General features: G+C 39.5%; 1 protein-coding gene and 1 pseudogene across 1 annotated transcript in view; both read right to left on the bottom strand.

Moving 5' to 3' along the window:
* The window catches only part of LOC131245327 (sister chromatid cohesion 1 protein 3-like), a 42,474-nt gene extending 30,036 nt beyond the window's left edge, over nucleotides 1–12,438 (bottom strand). Inside the window, exon 1 of the mRNA XM_058244700.1 lies at nucleotides 12,226–12,438. The gene's annotated coding sequence lies outside the window, so the exon portion shown is untranslated. The remainder of the gene's footprint in view (nucleotides 1–12,225) is intronic.
* On the bottom strand, nucleotides 1,718–2,658 carry LOC131245320 (small ribosomal subunit protein cS22-like; annotated as a pseudogene).
* Nucleotides 12,439–23,187: the final 10,749 nt, after the last annotated feature.

Here is a 23,187-nt window from a genome sequence, read left to right as displayed (position 1 = left end):
ACAGCACTGTAAGGTCGGGGTGAATTTTACATAAACATCAGGACAGTGCTCCACCCAACCTGCTGTTAAAGAAATGTAAAGTGAGTGGAATGAAAATCATCTCTCTTAATGAGTAGCTTTTTGAAAACCTTTATAAAAACGTCAAAACATAAATTCCATATTAATTAAAAAAATTTAATTCCCTAATACTTAACTGTAGAAGAGATGAAAGGTTTGCAGGTGATCAAGCAACATGCGTTACAAGGTTTGCAGGTAGGGTTGTCAATGGGCCGGGCCTGGGTAAGTCTCGGCCCAGTTTTGAACAATTCAGTCCGAGTAGTCAGGCCAGGCCTATTCAAAGTTCTGATTTTTTAGGCCGAGCCCGGCCCATTGACACCCCTATTTGCTAGGGTATCTACCCATGGCTCGGTGGTAGACCCACAGTTTCAACATGGGTCATGGTTCGAGTACCCGGTGTGGTGTGTGTGTGTTAAAAAAAAAATAAAAGCAACATGCGTTACTCCTATTGAAGACCCTAGAGGGTCACTCCTCTATGCGATCAAGTTCGCCCTTCGTCATGCGTTGTTGTGTGAAAGTGTATGTATGGGCCATACAGGGGCACCTCAATAGTAACTTTTGCATTGTTCAAGTACTCCTCCATTGTTGGTATGTTCCCTTTATGAAACCATTGAGCCTTAGGTGTTGCATTGCATTGCCCACTGCATGTCACAAGATATAAGAAAACATTGTGTGCTTATTCAAAAAAAATCAAAACTACATGCCCAATATGGGGGCATTTGAATTGTAAGTTACTTAGGATAAGCTACCTATACTTCAAATAGCTTATCTTAATTTCTACTTATTAAGCGGATAAGTATGTTTGGTAAACAACATCCTATGGGTTTCAGAGTCGAAGGTAAATTTACTAATTCCCATGTTTGATTTAATACTATCGAGTCCATCTCATCATCAATAAATTCCTTCCATATTAATTAGGTAGTTTTTTTAGTTCTTTTTTAATTCCCTAATACTAATTGTAAAAGAGCAAGAAGGTTTGCAGGTGGTCAAGCAACAAGCGTTACTCCAGTAGAGGACTGACCCCAAACATCCCATAAATCATCACGTAAATGTATATACTGGTCAGTGCAAGTTGACCTCACGATAGCTAGCACTGCCCATGTGCCATAGATACAATCCGAATCTAGTGGGTTTCAAACAATTGATATCCACCTTTCGTTTTAACTGTTCATTTGCAGGTCAATGATCAGACGGGTACAATCAACAAAAATCATGTGTTGATGGTATGGATAATTGGATGCAGGTAATAACCACCGGGTGATAGAAGAGCACAGCACACACAAGCCTAACTTGATCGAAAAGCAGCATTGGTGTCTAAGCAGAGAAGGCCGGCATGACAATTTCCTAGAGGCATGTCAACAAAAGCACATCATGGTTTGAATACTTCAGTCTTTGAAAATGTTAAGTTGCTTGAGAACCATGAAAAATAATAATTGTAAATTGTAAGAAAATCCACTTAACAAGTAATGACTATCCAACTACAGGACACTACAATGGTTACGAAGACAAGGGTCATCTTGGACAGATGAAAATTTTATGCATCTAACCAATATGAGAGAGAAAAACAAGGTATGTTTCTATAAATGTTTGTCAACAAAAACATGGATTATCAACAAAAGTAGAAAAAAGAGGGGTTGCAAAACATATATAATAAGCATCTCCAAGCTCCCAAGTTCCTAATCCGCAGCATTAGGCCTTGTTGACACGCCCTTCCAGTAGCTGAAAGAACCAAGAGAATTAAGTGAAGAAACCAAATGAAACTACTATAAAATTTCGCAATGAATGAAACCATGGTCACATGTAAACATACATTGCATGTTACATGGATTGAAGCTAAAACATCATGCAAGCGTATGCATGGAAATACAAGGTATATAAAATGGTGCAACCCAAGTAATCATTAAACAGGCATGCATCTGTACCTGCCTGCACTATCGTTATGCAAATGTGCACATGTACATATGAATGTATGTTGGTATGCATGTCTAGCCAATGGCCTAAGATAGGAGAAGCAAACTTACATAATTGTTAAACGATGAAATGGCAAGTTCTACATCCTCATCCGAACAAAATGAAAAAAACCCAAACCCACTAGATTTTGAGGTCCCTGGGACTCGAGACACTTTCGCACTACGAACCTTTCCCTTCTCAGAGAAGAATTGGCCAAGTGTTTCGGAGGTCATATAGTCTTTACAAGGCTCCCTACATAAACTTTGTGAGGGCTGTCAATGAACGTCGATTCCTCAGCCTGGAAAAGAGACACATCCACAGGCTGCAAAGGCTTTTCCGTCACATTTACTTTGATTTGCCGTCCTCCAATTTCCTGTTAATACATGAACAAAATAGCTGCTTGAGTATTCTGTTGAAGTCACAGGCCAGACGGACCCTTAGCTATAAAAGTCTTGCAATGTAAATAATGCCAAGACCCCATAAGGGAGGAATATATCTACCAAGATTTAAAATTGTGCTGAATTGCAGCTTACCGTGTCATTCAACCTTCTCAATAGCTGCATTTGCATCCTCTACTGTTTTCATAGTGACAAATGCAAAATGACGGCTCCTTCCAGAGTACTTATCATGCATAACCTGTAAATAAAGCATGGGGAACAACTATCTCAAAATCGAAAGACAAACTCTATTATGCTAGTGGAAAGCTATATTTTTCTAAATAGTAATCTTCCCTTGGGAAACTCATTTTAATCTACAATTATACCACTGGTAACACGAGGGTCATGGCTAGTTATGTACAAGTCATCTCTTAACAGAATACGAGCATCAAACAAAAAGTAGACAGTTAGGTATTTTGTGATCAAAGCAACGGTAGCTGGTGAGATTTTGAAGCAGGAGCTGGCCCTAAGTAGCAGAGATATAAACAGACCAGGCCAGGTCAAACCGTCTGGCTAGGCCCAAAAAGAGACGAAGTCCAGCTTGATTATCAGGCCCACAGGTCCCGCTCAGGGATGAAATTTCAAGCCAGTTAGTAATCAGGGCAGGCTTGGTCCTGTTGAGCACTTATGAGTATGGTGTAATCACATCAGCCGGTTCCTAGGCTTCGGACCTCCATGGCTATTCTATATTGAAAATTTATATCCTTTTTCAATCCTCCTAGTATGTTAAATTGGAAACAAACCCATGTAAGTTTAATCAGGTTGGTTTGGGCTTGTGGGTTTTAATCAGCATGAATTCAGGATCGGACTAGTTAAGTTCAATAAAGCTCAGGTTGGGCTTGGGAAAATAGGCACAACAGGCTTCAGCCTGGCTCACATATTTCAAGGTGGATTCAGGCCTAGAAAGGCCCAGACTAAAACCATCCTGTTAACAGCCCCGAGTAGATTATTCTTGAGAATTTCACACTAAAGGTCCATTGTACTATCTAGAATACAGATGTCTGCTAAATATTAATGATATACAAGGGTGAAAATGTGGACCTTTCATGGTTTAAAATTATTATTTTTTCATAATATTTTTCAACATCGAACTTTGGATTAGAAGCCATTGATACTATGCTTTCAGATTTACTCTGCTTTCCAACGTTATGCTTTGATACCACTTGTTGAAAAACTGTGGAAGCACAGAAAGATGAATCAAGCAAAGTATTCTAATCGCACAATCAAGTCCAATCACAAACCTTCTGAATTTAACGTGGAAAAACCCCTGCAGGAAAAAACTATGGCACGAAGCGATAATAATGCACTATGAAAGCAGAAAATTACAAGAGATAGAAATTACTTGATTTGATCAAGCCTCGAATCTCCTCGAGTTATGTCTTTTGAAACCCTTATGAACAAATTTAGAATTTAGAACACCTTTTTGTGTACCCAAATCCTGATTACACTCATATATATATAGTCTATATGAGAATCACAATCGAAATCAGAAACAAATCCCGCACTTATACAATTCTGCGAGCACTCAATGACACCTTCGATGGGATTGAGAAAACACCAAAACGTTCTAGCAAGAAAATATGGATTTTCCTGATTTTTCCGTTGGCATCGAGCACCTGTTCGATGGTATTGAACTCTTCTCAATGGCATCGAGCAGACTATTGCTCACATATTTAAGACATCAACAACATACAAAACTTTCGTTTTACTCAACTGTCCACGCACACAAGACCATACACACATCAAGCTCGTATAAATGTCACGGAGTTGTATTGTACATATATTAAACCATGGTAAACATGAACCGATCGAGCCAGGCTTATATCTCCTTGAGTGGTATGGGGTCAACCACTAAGCAGTGACCCTACCCCGAGCCTTGGTCCCATCACGTGGACAACCAAACCCGTCTCCGAACCGTTACACACATTCGGCAACCTGCGCGAGACCTACCGCACCGTCAGTGAAAGCTCGAGGGAATGGAGAACGACTTACGCATTCTTTATTCATCTTCTTCCATGTTTCATCAATCACACCTCTAACATGTTCGTGAGCTATCTCTTCGAAAACACCAGTTTCATGCATGTAACATTCCACGGCCTTTGGAACATCACCTCTTGCTAGCTCATGTTGTATCAATGAAAAATATGCAATTACATGTTAGCCAACAGTCAAAGAAGTATGGAAGTTTGGTGTGATCCTCTAAACTTGCAAATGAGGCATTTATGTGTGATTTCCATGCCTTTGCCTAGGTGGGCTCAGCTGTGTATGTGATGGACCCGATGTTAGGTCTCTCCATTCATCATGTAAGCCACAAGAATGTGAAGGGAATTGGCAGTTGTTTTTTCCCTCAGTGGCCAATGGCCCACAATGGATGTGCATATCTCGCCCACCTGATGACAGGACCACCATGATTTCTGAGCCGGGATACATTCCATGTGGAGTCCACCTACTTAAACTTGTAGCCATGCAATAAACCCAAGCCAAGGCCTCATTAGGAATGATATCAAAACTGAAGCCTGTGAGCTTGATGTGCAGCCCAACCATGTCCATGTCCAGCCCAAAAGCATGATAAGATGTGCCATCTGGGCCCAGTGATTGACATTCCATACAAAGTATTATTAGTTTACCATTGAAGTTCCCAAATCATTGCAGAGCCAATTGACCGTGGCTGAATAATGGACAAGATCATGATAGTTCTCTAGGCATTCTAATACTTCGGCCGTTACCTTCATTCTCATGGAAAAATACCCATGGGCCAATGCAACGGGCGCTGATAGTGACACCGGCGTACTCCTCAAATGCCAGGTTATAGCCACTATGGTACCACTTTGACTCGGTTTAGTACGCCCTACACAAATCTGCCCACTAAATAATATAAAATTTCATTATAAAGCTCAACACAACAATAGAAGTGGCAATGGCCCAGCCATGTCAATCTGGGTTGGGCTCATCTGGGGCCCACTTATTTAAACGGTTCTGAAATGGGCTTCAGATGGGCCACATTTCTAAACTTTTGTTCATGGGCCCAGGTCATACAAAATCACAACTAGAATAACTGAAACTGAAATGACTTGGAAAATACCAGTTTTCTCAGGCGTGGTATGATATCAACACCTTGCTCTTTTAAAGTGTCATAAGCCAACGAATTAATACGGTTGAACAAAGCCATATAACGTATTTTTGTTAGATTTTCTAAATGCAGAAATCCCAGAGATCGGTTGTGCACAGGTCATGAAGATCTAGGGTTCGGATGGCTTGCCTAAGTGGGACGCCATTGCTGAGAATAATAGAATACCAATGCTGCAATCTTCCTTTCTTTCACACCTTTATACAGAATATTAGATGGGAATTCGTTTTCTGTTGCTTGTGTTGGATCGGGGACCCAGCTCTTCTCTTATATAGAAGCTGGGAGATAAGAGTTTGAATCCCATCATAACTCTCTCTCCCCTGCTCCACATTGTTGTGTCCTAGTTCAACCCAAATAGCTATTTGCGTAAACAGCAATAGCATTCCAGCCCTCGTATGCACCTGCTGCGCAGAGGATCACATGAAGTGGGCCCCACTGGTTTTTTTTTTCTTTTTTTACACACACGCACGCACACCCCTCACACGCTCACGCTGGTGGAATTTCACCACTTGTGGGCACTCGAACCCTTGACCGGGAGTTGAAACTCCAGAGAGTCTACCACCCGGGTAAGAGTAAGGACCCAAGGGGCCCACTGGTTTACTCAACCACATAGTCCAACTGTTAGGACAATCCAGGCCGTTGATCAGTAAGGCCCACCACAGAGTTCTTACATTCTCCCACTTGGGCCTCATTGAGTAATGTCAATGATTGTCATATAGAATAATGTTGAAAACAAGTTTTGATTTTAAGAAAACATCTAAAATGGTTAACCAATGAAATAGTTGGACAATATGAGTAATGCTATTCAATCTGGTCCATTAAGACTGTCAGTATCGAAACGCGGTAGTTGTCACAACATTTAATTTAGGCAAAGTGAGGCTAAGCGTGATCACAAGTACTTTCAATCTTAACGACATAGATCACGAACTAGGAAATGTGGTATAAAGATTACACACTTTTGTGTGATGATATGTGCCTATCCTTAAGAGGTCCTGAAGCTTTTACATGTCTCCAACGAGACACGACTACAGTTCTACTTACTCAAAATTTTGCGCATATATATAGAGAAACAGAAATAAATCTTTATATCAAAATCATCCAAAAAATAAACTGTCTAAAATGAGATCTCTAAATGTCTGTGAAATTCAAAGTACGCTCGACTCCCACTAACTAAAAATATTTGTAGGATTAGTGACTCCCATGGATGTCACGTGCTCCTGAAATGGCATGATAGGGAGCCCTTTAGTGAGCGGATCTGCAATTATCTGCTTGGTGCCGATGAATTTCACAGACACTTGATGATTTTGAACACTTTCCTTTACAACAAGATATTTGATGTCGATATGCCTCGATCTTGATGAATGCTTGTTGTTACTAGAGAAGGAAATAACAACTGAATTATCTCAAAATATTCTCAAGGGCTTTGAGATATGCTCCAGTACCCGCAAACCTTAGAAGAAACTCTATAACCATAGTACTTGATTAGATGCCTCGTGGTAGGTAATTAATTCAGCTTCATTGTGGATGAGGCTGTGGTGAATTATTTCACGCTTTTCCACGACACAGCTCCTCCAACCATCATGAGATGTATCCTGAGGTAGACTTCTTAGTGTCAACACAGCCTGCAAAGTCTGCGTCTGAATATCTGATCAACTCCAACTGATTAGATCTTCTCTATGTGAGTCCGAAATCTTTCGTTCTCTGTAAATATCGTAATACTTTCTTTGCCGTTATCCAATGTTGCATTCCTGGATTAGATAGGTATCTTCCCAACATTCTAGTGACAAAGGTAATGTCTGGTCGCGTATAGACTTGAGCACACATGATGCTCCCTACTACTGATGCGTACGAAAATTCTTTCATTCAATTCTTTTCCAAATCATTCTTTGAACATTAAAATAGGCCAAATTTGTTACCCTTCATAATGGGCGACTATCCGAAAGCACAATTTTGCATGCCATACCTTTCGAGTACCTTAGTAATATAGGCCCTCTGTGACAGGCTGAGCTATCTAAGTGATCTGTCATGGTGAATTTCAATGCCAATGATGTAAGAAGCTTCACCAAGATCTTTTATTTCAAATATTTGAGATAAAAATTTCTTAGTGTCACTTAACATCTGGTATCACTGCTAACCAACAGAATGTCATTGACATACAAAATCATCATAACGAACTTACTCCCACTGATTTTAATGTAGATACATTCATTTACAGTATTTTCTACAAAGCTGTATGAATAAATTACTTCATGAAACTTTAGGTACAACTGTCGTGATGCCTGTTTCAACCCATAGATGGATTTCTTTAGTTTACAAACCAAATGTTCTAAGCCATTAGCTACAAAACCTTTGGGCTGCAACATGTATACATTCTCATTCAGATCCCCATTGAGAAATGCAGTCTTTATATCCATTTGTTGTAACTCTAAGTCTATATGAGCTACTAGAGCCATTATGATCCTGAATGAGTCTTTCTTAGATACTGGTGAGAAAGTATCCTTAAAGTCAATGCCTTCACATTGGTTAAAACTCTTGACAACAAGTCTGACTATATATCTTTCGACATTACCCTTTGAGTCCCTTTTGGTTTTAAATATCCATTTACAACCAATCGGCTTTATTCCAGTAGGTAACTCTATAAGATCCCATACTTTATTGTCCCTCGTGGATTTTAACTCATCTTTCATGGCATTAAACCAATGAGAAGGATCAGCACTTTGTTTGACTTGTGTAAAGGATTCAAGATCCTTTTCCACTCCTATGTCAAAGTTGTGCTCCTGTAGGTATACGATGTAATCGTCTCGATTTACAGGCATTCTCACTCTTTCAGATCTTTTCAATGGTCCAACTTGTTGGGTATGATCTTTATTTTACTCATCAGTGGTTTGTATATGAGGTTCTACCTGGTGTTTTGCAGTGACTGCGAAATCGACTGCATCATTAATATCCACGTGGTCTGGATTGACTATGACTAGAGTCACAGTCCTTTGTTCTTCAAATACAAAATTTCTTATGTTCGTGCTCCCACTGTTTTTAGTGTCCTCAATGAATCTGGCATTCCCAGTCTCAACAATCTTGATAGAGTAGGAAGGACAGTAGAATCGATAGCCTTTTGATCTTTCTGGGTATCCAATGAAGAAACAATTTACAGTTCTAGGATCAAGCTTCTTTTTATGTGGGTTATAAATTTTGGCCACAGTAGGACAACCCCAAACATGTAGATATCGAAGACTTGATTTTCTCCCATTCCACAACTCAGAAGGAGTTTTGTTTACTGTTTTGCTGGGAACCCTGTTTAGTATATGAATTGCGATTTTGATCGCATTACCCCACAAAGATTTTGGCAATGTCGAATTGCTGATCATGCTTCGCACCATATCCATAAAGGTGCGATTACGCCTCTCAACCACACCATTCTGCTCTGGAGTACCAGGCATAGTGTACTGTATGACAATGCCATAATCCTGCAGGTATCTAGCGAATGGCCCTGGATTGCATCCTGATTCGTCATATCTACCATAGTATTCATCGAATCTGCCATAGTATTCACCACCACGGTCATATCTGACAACTTTAATCCCTTTATCGAGTTGATCTTCAACTTCGGCCTTATATATTTTAAAAGAATCCAGGGCATTTGATTTCTCATTGATAAAGTAGAGGTACCCGAAACGAGAGTAGTCATCTATAAAGGTAATGAAATATTTTTGTCCACTCCATTAAGCTATAGGGAATGGTCCATAAATGTCTGTATGTATTACCTCTAATAGACCAACACTCCTGGTTGCACATTTCTTTCTAGTTTTAGTCTGTTTTCCTTTTATGCAATCAATGCACACTTTATAGTCAGAGAAGTCCAGAGAATGTAGAATTCCTTCTCGCACAAGTCTATCTAATCTCTCACGAGATATATGACAGAGTCGCCTGTGCCACAGCATGGAGAAATTCTCATAGTTTAGCCTTCGTTTGGATTCTACTTTATTTCCATGCAAGACATTAATATTATGAACATGAGAAGCAATCAAGTCTAACTGGTATAAGTTGTTCACTATAGAGCCGGTTCCAACTTTAATCGAATTAAAGTAAATACTGAAGCTTTTATTTCCAAAGTGAAATGAATATCCTAACTTATCCAAACAGAAAATTGAAACTAAATTGCGTCTTATAGAAGGCGCACAAAATGTATATACTAAATCCAAAAAATAACTAGACTTCAACTTAAGCTTATAAACTCATATTGCCTCCATGTCAACCTTGACACCATTTCCTACGTATACTGAGCGTTTTGCATCATTTGGTGGCCTGGCCTATAGTAATTCCTACATAGAAATGCATATGTGAATAGTAGTTCTTGAATATATCCATCAGGAATTCGCTGACACATCGGTCAGATTAGATTCAAAATAGATAAGAACAGAATGATTACCTTTCTTTATGAGCCAATTCTTAAACCCTTTGCAGTCTTTCTTAAGATGACCTGCCTTTTTACAAAAGAAGCATGGTTTACCTTTAACCCGTTTGCATTTTGATCCGTTTCCAGATTGATTCTCATGGTTTCCAGATGGAGGACTAAAGAATCCATTATTAGAACCTTGTTTCCTTTTTTATTTTACCTTTATTCCCTTGCCCATGACCTTGACCTGAAGTCACCATATTAACATTTTGAACTTTGACCATCTGCCTGATCCTTTCTTCTTCTTGGATGCACTGAGTGATAAGTTCATTTAATGTCCACATGTCCTTCAGAGTGTTATAGTTTACCAGGAACGTGCCGAATTGGGGAGGTAGGTTGTTCATGATCAAATGAACTAGTTGATCATCAGTGAGTACAAGCCCTAGAGAATGAATCTTAGAAACAACCTCGATCTGTTCTACAATGTATTCACGGATATTGCCTTTTTCATCGTAGGATGAGCGAGTTAATTTATTCAAAAGAATACCCACTTCAGACTTATCAGATTTCTTGAATCGTTTTCCCATTTTAGTTAGGAAAGTTTTTACCTTATCTGTTTCAGGCATGACACCCTTCATCGATTTAGAAATCGAATACTTAATGACTTTCAGGCATGTATCATTTGATCTAAACCATGCCTCCCATCAATTATATTATGCTTCAGTGGCATTATTAGATGGTTTTGGTGGTTCTGATGTTATCAGGGCAAGATCTAATTGAAGGTAACCCAATACAACTTCAATGACGTTCTTCTATTGAGTATAATTAGACCCATTTAGGGTAGAAACTTGATGCATATTAGTTGGAATTGAGACTGAAATAAAAGAGATACATATATACTCACATTAGTTCATTATTTCACAAAGTAATTTCGTGAATGTAAACAAAGAACATTAGGCAAATTAAATCAATTCAGTTGCTAAAAGAGGCATCAACTGAATTATCCAAGATGAAGATGGGCTCAACCATCACATCCTGGTGAGAATCTGTTATATCATCATCATTCCTCCTGTGGGTGGTAATAATAACATGTTAGTGATCCTCCTAAACATGAAGCTAAGTGATGTCAATTTTATAAAGCTGAGACACGCAATACCTATGGGTGAAATGAGTCTTTCAACCTTACATTATCACTATCATTTACTTCATCTGTTCATGTGATTGCCAAATGGTAATCGTCTGTGTTTTCGTTACCATATGCATGAAAATATGAACGCAATTGCATGCAATCCTCCTTATCCCACTATTACAAGTCTGTACTTGTAAAATTTTCATCGATTGAGGTCATTATGGTGGCTAACACAACCGAATCCAACATTACAAATATAGATTTAGGATCGCGATTATAATCCTGCCTCTTAATGGATTATATCTTAATTAGTCTAATACGGCCCATAAGTTAGTTGGTATTGACCTTTTGGAAAATAAAGTAACTTAAAAGTGAAACGTACCGATAAGTGTCACATCATATATTCCAATGGTCCATATTAACTCCTAATGATGGGTGATGGGCCTATAATAGGGCCGGATCAATACTTTGAGTGATTTGGATATCATTAATGAGTATCATGGACCAGTCCAGTCTTCATCATTCACATGATGTACGTATACTACAGAATAATTTAGATGAATGTATAGATCCATAATCTACATTGTACATTCTGTAAATGATCCCAACAATTGTATCCATATACAAGCAAATAGATGGTCATATCAAGCTCAGGCCCTATGTACATGACTCATCTGTATGGTATTCAGAAGGATGATCAATGTGTCATAATGGCCCACTGTGTTTATGAAGGACACTGTAGAATCGGCCAATGTGTGCTAAATGGGCCCATAATAGAAGTAAGGCCCAATAGCCCAATAAAATAGGGGTTAGGATGCTTGTTATCGGGTCCAAAAGGCGAGTCCAATACTCGAAATGGGCCTTGGAATGGACGTCAGGCCCATCTGAAATTCGAAACCCGTGTATATTAAATCAGATCTGAATCTGAACCCGAATAATAAAAATCGGGTCCGAAACTGCCCGAATGACATAAGGTCGTTCTACGACCTAGCAGTGTCCGAAAATACAGTCTTTCTCGCTGTTAGGGCCTGTTTGGATGCCTGTAAGTTGGGTAAGTGGGAAGTTACTTATAGGGAAGTCACTTACAGGTGGTGTTTGGGGGAGAAAAAATCACCTGTAAGTAACTTACAACCTGTAAGTCACTTACAGGCAAATCTACCAAAAAACTGCAGGGGGATGGGGGTGGGAAGTCACTTCCCTGTAAGTCACTTACAGGCTCAACGGTTAGATTTTTAAAAAGAGGGGAAGAGGGAGAAACGCACCAACCCACCAAATCTCTCTCCGTCTCTGCGATCTCTCGCTGCAGTTACTGCCTTCTGTCTCTTCTCCTCCTAAAACGGTAGGGTTTCATCTACCCTTTTTTTCTCCTTTGAAAACGGGAGTGGTTTGACGTTACTCTGTAAGGCATGCTGGCATCCAAACAGTCACTTATATGCACTTGCATATTTTTTCACACGTGTCATGGGCCTCTAATCCGAACGGACCATGTGATGCAGCATCCCATGAAACCGTCAGGGATTGTGGCCTGTGGTTGGTGATCCCGTAGATCATTTATCTGGTTGGTCTCATTGTGGCCTGTGGTTGGTGATCCTGTGATGTACTCGCAGTGTTGGTGAATCTCTTAGATTGCACAGTTAGAATGCAAGTAATTTAACGATCTACATCAGTGTTGGTGAATCTCTTAGATCCTGAGCATCAAACTCCTCATTAGAGAATGAGAAAAACTTTGATAATGAGTGGGATTGATGATGCGCTGGCCCTTGGAAATTACATCAGATTGCACAGTTGGAATGCAAGTAATTTAATTATTAGATTTTCTATTAATGTTTTTAAGTTTATTCTCAATGCTTAAATTGAGTTATTACTCCATATTATAGATTTTTGGAATTCGTGGGCCCGCTTTTATAGCCCACTTGATGATTGGTTTAGTTAAATAATTATCTCAAATATTCATCTTGATGGGCTTAACAAAATAACATATTTGATCCCATGTTTTTTTATATGATTATAACATTTTAGAACGATTCCCCAATCTAAGCTATGCTCGATGTGAATATAGAACTTTCTACCTGTAAGTAACTTACAGGTTATCCAAACAGAAAAAGCAACTTACCTGTAAGTGACTTACAACTTACATCCAAACAGGTTACCTGTAAGTAACTTTCACCTGTAAGTCGCTTACAGGTAAGTCACTTACAACTTAAAAGAACTTACAGGCATCCAAATAGGCCCTTAGAGAGCAGAAGCTGGGAGAAAGTTGATGGGAGTGCTCCACCGCCAGCATCTGCGAGAAGACCTTCTCTATACAAAGGTAATGGCTGCTGCAGAGAGATATGGAGGGCCAGCATCTGCCAGAAGACTCTCTCCATGGGACGGTAAGGGTTGCCATAGAGAGAGATGAAGGGCTAGCATCTGCTAGAAGGCCCTCTCCATGATGGTAAGGGCTGCCGCAGAGAGAGATGGAGGTGCTGGTGGTGATGGAGATGAAGATGCACATCCATGGCTATCTCCCAGAAGTTTAGGTAAGGTTATTAAAATCCCCAATTTGGGATTATTGGATTCGAATCTGAGCCCTAAAATCCCTAATTGCTGCATTTGGGATTCAAATCCGAAATCTCAAATTGTGATTCGAAAACCCTAATTTCCGAATCTGGATTTGGGGATTCGAAATCCCTAACTCTGGATTCAGTATTTGGGATTCAAATCCCTAATTACTGGATTAAAATCCCCAATTGGATGTCTGTATTTAGGGGTTCAAATCCAAAATCCCTAATTTAACTGGATTTGAGGATTCAAAATCGAAAACCCTAATTTCCTGATTTGGGGATTAGAAATCGAAATCCCTAATTATCTACCGAATATAGGGATTCTAAATCCCTAATCTTAGCTGGATTTTGGGGTTATGAGACTGAAATCCCAAATTTGGATTTGGGATTAAAATCCCTAAACATTAATACAGTCTTCGAATTGGGAAGAAATAAACCCTAATTGCCTATATGGGTTTTGAATTTGAAATCCCTAATTCGAATCTGAATATGAAATAGATGAATTTGATCATCCATGCCTTTGCACAGTAGCTTTGATACCAACTGTTAGATTTTCTGGATGCGAAAATCCTAGAGATCGGCTGTGCACAGGTCATGAAGATCTAGGGTTTGGATGGCTTACCTAAGTGGGATGCCATTGCTGAGAATAATAGAATACCAATGCTGCAGTCTTCCTTTCCTTCACACCTTTATACAGAATATTAGATGAGAATTCGTTTTCTGTTGCTTGTGTTGGATCGGGGACCCAGCTCTTCTCTTATATAGAAGCTGGGAGATGAGAGTTTGAATCCCATCATAACTCTCTCTCCCCTGCTCTACATTGTTGTGTCCTAGTTCAACCCAAATAGCTATCTGCGTAAACAACATAGCATTCCAGCCCTCGTATGCACCTGCTGCGCAGTGGATCACCTGAAGTGGGGCCCACTGGTTTACTCAACCACATTGTCCAACTGTTAGGACAATCTAGGCCGTTGATCAGTAAGGCCCACCACATAGAGTTCTTACAATTTTCATATACTCTGGAAGATTTTCAATTACATCCGTGTCCCACCTGGAAAATAAATAAATAAAATCCTCTCACGGCAAGTTTTTTAAAATGAGAAATTATCAAATACAATGGCTATATCAAAACTTCCTCTACACCCCCTTTTTAATTGGCAATATGTCACATGTGTAGAATGTTCAATCCGTGCAAAAGTTGTCCCATATGACAATCAGGCTCACATGTGTAGAATTTATGGTGATCAACATGGTGTGGCCAACCTTTTTCAATAAATAAGATGTTGAAAATTTGACCTATCTATAGTGGGAAATGCAATTTGAACTGTTTAATTTATTGTATGCCACGTATACAATTTCTAAAGCTATGACCATCGAGATCATCCATACTGAGGGGGTGCATTATGTTAGTCAATTGATAGCAAGCAGCACTAAAATACATCACCATTGGCCCGTTTGGATTGCCAATTACAATCAATAAATTATAGTAAAAGTATAGACATTATGATTTTACATTTGTTTAAATTGGTAATTCAACAATCAAACACAAATGCAATAGGTAAAGAATTTGTAATCATTACAATTTTACGTTATATTACGGTGAAAATCTCCTATTCACATGGGTACATTAATATATTTTAATTTAGATTTGACATTAAAGTAATATAAAAGTATTATCATTACAAATGAAATTGTTAGTCTAATATTTATCTATTTTCAGGAGATAGGTATTATAATTTGTATTCATGACACTTTTAAAATATTAGTATTGTAATTTGCAATCATTGCACCTTTACGATAAATTATTAATAATGTAATTCACAATCCAAATAGATGCAGGATAATAGAAAAAGAACATATAGAAAGAAGGAAAGAAGAACGAAGATGAGAAGAAAAAAGGAAGAAGGTGAGAAGGAAGAATGGAGGAGAAGAAAAAGGAGAGGAGTCATGACTCAACCACAATTATTGTCTCATTTTGGGTCACCAAGTGATTGGAAAACTTAGCAATTCATGTCCTATTTTCATCCAACTATTCATTTGGAATGGCGTTATTAAAACTAGGTTGATATATATATATATATATATATATATATATATATATATATATATATATATATATATATATATATATAAAATATAATATAATATAATATATATATATATATATATGGTAATGGTATCCTGCGAACCATACGGCAAGGATTTTATATGCAAGCCTTCGTGTAAGCCGTAAGATGAGGAGAGCGGTTGGTGTCATGCCCCAAATCCAGGGACGGACAGCTTCCGTGATGCCTCGAATTCGGCACTCGACTTCCATACACCAAGTCCTGAATTCGGCGCACCACAAGAAAGATTTTTGACTGAATTTTTTTTAATATTTATATACATAGTAATACCTGAGCATAAAGATCCACGATCAAATTACCAAGCAACACTCTCCAATAGAAATCCTGATTGTTACAAGTACAATGCTTTCCAAAGGTACACAACATCAACATTGCCAAATCGAAAAATAGATGCAATGCAGCGAGAAAGCAAAGTCTTCCAAGCCACTCCAGCCCTTAAAAAAATGGGAAATAGGAGGCTTAGGCAAAAAGCCTAGTGAGTACACACGCGTGTGCAGTGTGTCCTACATGCAAGCAAGATAATTATGCTACAAGGAAATCATACCACAGCCATAACCATATTACATGCATCCGTAATCACATCATCATCATCATACTGTCATGCCATAATTATGCAATATCGAAAATACTGACAAGTCCATGAGTCATACAATATCAGTGTACGCAATATAAATCAACTATGCAAATGAAGAGTTATAGGAGCTAAATATCAGATGTCGAGGATGCAATGCAATATACAGTTCCGGACGAGCTCACGAATACCGTCAGCTATATCTAAATACTGAAACATAGTAACCTGAAATGCTAAATGTTACTAATGTAATGCAATATGTGGTGCGAATGAAATGACTATGCTGGAGTGAAGTCGGGATGATAGTACGTAGTATCGCAGACTATGGGGTCTATCACAAAGGACTTCTATCCAAACTAGTCCCATACCTAATTTGGATAGTCAGACTCAATGTGGTAAACTCCTGATCTCAGGTTAGTCGCACGCCCCAACCGAAATCCTGACCATTGCGAAGGTACACGTAACAAATAGTTGCACACCACCAGCCCGAGTGGATCGTGAATGAATGAATGAATGAGTATGCAACTCCTGCTCAATAAGTCCACATATCAGTACAGTTCATCTCTGGGATCATCACCGGGGTTTAATACACTCCAAATGGCACTGTCTCTCTCCTAGCAGCACAGTCCAAGTGATCGTAAGAAACCTCACTATCCGCCTGGCCAATAATCTGCCAATACCTATCCGGCACGTCGATAGCGGACCCATTCACGAGCTAGTCACACTCAACCTAGTAATGCCCCCTACTCTCGGGCGGGTAAGGCCACACCCCCTCCCAACTGACCACGACACAGTGGGAGATGCAGCCTCCTGGTATTCGGCACTTGGGCGCTCATGTATCCACTCGGTCTCGACGTTGGGGCGTCTCCTGACCTCAGAGGTTTAGGAATTTTCACCCAGGGACATCTATGGCGCCCGTATATTAGAACCAAATATTTCTGGTGTCCCATCGGGCCATCCACGATATGCCTGTGGAGGCTACGACCCTGATGTCGCTAAGGCACACAATGCAAGATGCATGAGTCATACAATACAGTCATACATCAATCCTGCGTATACCGTGCACTCATATGAGATAAGCTCCGCCTATCGGAGAGTCTCATAACAATTTGCCCAACGACATATGCAATGGTCAACCACATCTCATAACAAACATGCAGATGATGCGTATGGGCATGTATAATGATGCTATCCTGTCACATACTCATAATTAATATCAATAATCGGCCTCAACAATCGACCTCGACAATGTGGACATTTAACCAACATTACCCCCAAGGAATGACCCACATAAACATCAATACATACATCATGGTGAAATCACACATCACATCGGTCCTCGGATGTATCGCTTTGGGTCTCACACAAGGGCCGCACATTCATCGCATTGGGCCTCACTCATGAGCCGCATTTACATTACATTGGGCCGTATCATATGGGCCTTACACATCACAATGGGCCTCGTCACATGGGCCATGAATACATCACATCAGGCTTCACGACCCATGGGCTTCAAACACACAAGAGGTGAGCACTACACATGGGCCTCAAATATATCACAATGAGCCTCATCATATGGGCCGAAAATATATCTCAATGGGCCTATGATCAATCTGTCACAAGTTCTAAGTTCATATACCTAAGAAGTTACACCATCAGCATAGTCCATGAGTCTGAGTAATCACACAATTTCTCATATGCCCACATGGTCTTATGGCCACTCCATTATCAGAAGTTCGTATGGATGTGGCCACACAAATGTCACTCTACTTGTCATAATAAGGGACTTAAGGTGAGATGGTTACTTATTATTATTATTATTATACCATATTTCGCATAATGGGGCAACCGCTTTACTAAATTTTCACATAGCCGGGCGGCCAGTACCACAATTTCACATAGCTTAGTAGTCACCAAAGCACTACTTGATCATATGGTTAGGCTACACATTCTCCACATACCCACATGATTTACGGCTATCCATGTCACGAATGATCACAAGATTTATGAGCTACATATTTAGCACTATTTTGTCAAATCTAGTTATCACTCATCCCGTCAGTGATCATATGGTTAATGGCCACAACAATCATAAATCTACTTAAACAAGTAGTCACACGATTGCCCCAATTTTCATACAGTTAGGTGGGCTATAAAAAATCAAGCACTCTCATGTGGTGGTCCACACAACTTCCACCAATCCACACTACTAGTTGGGCCACCCAAGATCCTAAAATCCTATAGTGTAGTGATCTACATTATTCCTACCAACTGGTGGACTAAATGAAGAATAATTATTACAATAGGCACCATGAAAACGACTTAGATTGCCGTAAATATATAGGCAGCCCCACACTCTAAAATGATCTAATCAAAATAGATGAATGGCTAGTAAAACATGTATATTAGGTGGTCCATGATCGATTAAAAGGAATAGATGGATAGGTTTCTCACAAACATTACTGTAACTCTAGGAAATATTTAACGGTAGACAAGTGATCAATATTGCTCCCGTGGCATGAGATTTGGATCTGATTAGTCTATGGAACCATACCCTAAAATGATGAGGATAAACCGATGAAAGGCATAGATCTATATCATATTACAAAGTGGAGTCCATGGCCAAGGAAGCATCCCAGCATATAAGGGCATATTAGAGCCTAAGAATTTCTAATGGTTATTACACTGTTTCTACTTGTACCATGGCCTGACCCACCTAAAATTGAGTTCTACTTCATCTTGTGTCCACAGGCAAGAGGCGGGCTCACTTCCTAAGTGACTGAAAAATACATAGGCAGTGTGGGTATATAACACATGCACCTAGGTGGGCTTCACATGCATCACATAATGTCCAGGGAAGCTTTCATTGGTAAGCATGCAATTCCCTTTCCTTATTATTATTATTATTATTATTATTATATTTTGTATAATTGTGGGTCTCATTGACATGGTGGGGTTCAGCCCATGAACAGTTCATATAACAAACAACATCATAACTAATACCACCCACTAGATGAATGACATGGATATAAGGTACATACGTCGAGTGGGACTTATGACACATGGATGGTCTAAATGATGGACGACTGGGATGTAAAATACATGTAACGAGTTGGCTCCATGATCTAATGGCTAATTCAACTTTGGTGGCAGTCACACATCACAGTAGAACTCAAATGATTTAATAGTAGGGAATTTTATTCCCACTGTTTCTTATAGTGTGGTCCACCTAAGTTGTGGATCTGCCTCATTCTTTTACTCATGACTTAAAATGGTCTGAAGGAGTGAATGAATGGCCCAGATATACCTTTCATCACCAAGGTGGGCCCCAGAAAAAAATCTAAGTATTTTGTGTACAATTTCCACTGTCCAAGTGGCATGGCCTACATGAACTTCTAATCGGCCTAATTTTTGGGACCATACAATAAATGGTGCTAGTAAGATGGATGAATGGTGTGGATTTAGCACATACATTGTGGTGTGGCTATGATCGGCCCATAAAATTTTACCCAAAATGTGGACGTCACTTCCTTACACCATTATTTTATTTTGATATTATTATTATTATTATTTGTATATTTTCTCATCAAGGTGGGTCACTTGAGAGATCCAGTCCATCCAGTGTATGTGTCTCACTTGGTGGAGGGGTCAGTCCAAGTTTCAGATGCATCAAAGTTTCAGGTGGGCCCCATCATGTACTTTTGTATATTTTAGCACGTCTTTACATGATTTTTGATGGTGTGGGCCACCTGAGTTCCGTGTATGGCTAAAATTTGGGGGTGGCCCATTTTTAAACGGGACCCATCAAATGCATGGGATTGATGTTCGACACACATCATGGTGGGGCCCACCTCTTTCCAGCGTCAGCAGAGACGCTGCTTGCTGCAACGTCAGTTTTGCATTCTTTTTTTTTTGTTTTTCATATTTGGGGCCCACAACGAGACGATTCAGTCCGTCTATTGCGTGTATCCCACTAAGTTAAGGGGTCATTTCAAGTTTCAGATACATCAAAATTTCAGGTGAGCCCCCAGAAAGTACTTTTATATGTTTTAGCATGTTTTCACATGATTTTTGATGTTGTGGCCTACCAGAGAACTAGATTGGCTTCATTTTTTTAGCTCAACGCCTAAAATGATCTGAAAAATTGAATGGACGGCGTGGATTTGATACATACATCATGGGTGGGGCCTGCTGTGGACCCACAGTCCAAACCCCTTCATTTAAGCAGCCAGGCACTGCCTGCTTCAGCGTCCGGAGGACGGTGCAGTGTATTTTTTTCTTGTTTGTTTTTGTGTTGTGTGCACGTGTGTGCATGGGCGTGTGTGTGTGTTTGGCCAACACAATGGGCCACACTTTGGATGATTTGGATGGCCTACAAAATTCTAGTGGGGCCCACAATCAATGGGTCCCACCAAAAAAAAATATATATATATTTCTATTATTATTCTTTTCATATGTATTTACCCATGAATCCACACCATTAAACACACCATTATCATCATATCATCACCATTTTTTTTATCATCTTTTTATATGTACTCTCCTACATATCCACACCATTGATCACATCATTATCATCAACATCATTTCCACCATACAAAAATACAACAAAAACAAAATAAGAATGAGTAGGGTGGGTGTACTCACCTTGATGAATTAGATGGATGGTTGAGATGGAATTGATGGTTGAGATGGATGGAAGGGATGGGATTGGTGGAGTTGATGGCCCACCAAGATCACTCCTCTCTCTCTCTCTCATATGGAAAAATGGTGAAATGCTAAGGGATGGAGGGGTATTTATAAAGAAATGGATAAAATTTTAGTTAAGTTAAGCTAATGTGATTAATATTATCTTAGGCTAGGATTATGGTACTTAATTCATGCTTTGTAATTAATGGTGGATTAAAGAAGCATGGGATGACATGGTGTGGTGATGTCATGCATAGTGTATGGCATGGAGAAAGGTTGACTTTTCATGCAAATGAGAGAGAAGAGTTATGGGTATGTGACATCACACACATGGGTAGAGATTCTCTCACCCATGTGTGGCATGTACATGTGTGTAAGACATGTGTTGTGCACATGTGTGGAATGAAATACATGTTGCCATGTGTACATGATACACTTATTATTCTTCACGGCGTATCGCACTAACGGAGTATCATACCGACGCACGGGTGGTACCTCCACGATCACGACGATGGGGCAGTCGATATGAGACAGGTTTCAAGGTCTTGAGGTCCCAGTCAGTTGGGTGTGTACTATGAACGGTTAATCTAGGTCTAGCTAAGGGCGTAGATTATCATGTACATAAACATAGAAAATCGTATGGAATAGACGGGGTCTTACAGTTGGGATTCAATTGCATTGAGAGAGGGAGAGTCTTAAAAAAAAGACTCTCTCCTACACTCACGGAGATACTCTTGGAATTGCAAGTGGATTTCACGCAAAAGCCTTTCATTGGAAGATCCTGTGGAAGGATTTTGTGGGGCCCACTATGATGTTTGTGATAAATCCAACCCGTCCATCCATTTTTCGAAATCATTTTAGGACATGCGACCAAAAATGGGGAGGATCCAAAAATAAAATGGGCCACATGAGAGGAAACAGTGAGGATTTAGTGACCACTGTTGAAACATTTATATGGCTACAAAAGTTTTGTATTGGTTTATGTTCCTGGTGTTTTCCTTTCATCATAGTGAAAATGTCATTATAAATGGATTGGATGGAATATAAACACCAAGGTGGAGCCTACGAAGGTTTCAATGGTAAGCATTCCTTTCCCCATTGTTTTATCTCGTATGGCCCACTTGAATTTTGGATCCTCCTCATTTAGTCATTTTTGGTATAATGTCCTGAAATGATATCTAAAAAAGAATGGAAAGGTTGAATTTCACACAAAGATCACAGTAAGCGTCATGCAGAATCCTTTCGCGGATCTCCGTGGGAAAGGCTTTAGCAGGAAATCCGCGTCCCTGGGTTTCCAAAAGGGACTGGCTACTCCCTCGCCACCAGCCAATGGGGGTGGTCAGTGCTATGTGGGCCCCACCATGATGTATGTGTTTTATCTATGTCATCCATCCTAAAATTGAAGCATATCCAAAGATCAAGTGGATCATGCCAGGGGAAAAAGTGAGGATAATGATTTTCACCATTGAAACTTGTTAGGCCCCATAGTGATGTTTATTTGTCATCCAACCTGTTCATAAGATCATACAGACATGGATGAATGAAAAACAAAAATATAAGCTTGTCCAAAAGTTTCGTGGCCCCCCAAAAATTTTCAATAGCAGAAGTTCAATTCAACTATTTCATGTGGTGTGGTCCATTTGAACATTGTATATACTTCATTTTTGGGATGAAGTACAAAATTATCTGGGAAAATGGATGGACGGAGATGATAAAATATATAAATCATGGTGGACCTCACACAGTTTACTCAATCAGTAAGCTAAGCAATCCCCTTCGGTCTCGGAGTGGGACGCGGATTACATAATGAGAGGTTGAGTAGTTAAAAAAAGAGAAAAAAAAAAGAGGTTGAGTAGTTGAAGTGACATCACCAAGTTCTGTGGGTCCTACCATGATGTATGTATTATATCCAAACTGTCCATCCATTTTGAGAGATTATATTATGGCATTATCTAAAGAATGAGGTAGATCAAAAGCTCTAGTGGACCCCACCACAGAAAAAAGTGGGGAGAGTGATGCCCACGGTTAAAATCATCCTAAGGCCCACCGTACTGTTTATTTAACATCTAATTTGTTGATTAGGTCAGACAGACCCATATGAAGAGAAAAAACAAAGATCTCGATCCAAAACTTTTATGGCCTCCAAAATTTTTTTAATGGTC

The sequence above is a fragment of the Magnolia sinica genome, chromosome 1, assembly GCF_029962835.1.
Source record: "Magnolia sinica isolate HGM2019 chromosome 1, MsV1, whole genome shotgun sequence".
Lineage (NCBI taxonomy): Eukaryota > Viridiplantae > Streptophyta > Magnoliopsida > Magnoliales > Magnoliaceae > Magnolia > Magnolia sinica.
The sequence above is the reverse complement of the archived record's forward strand: the minus strand, read 5'-3'. Positions and strand labels throughout refer to the sequence as shown.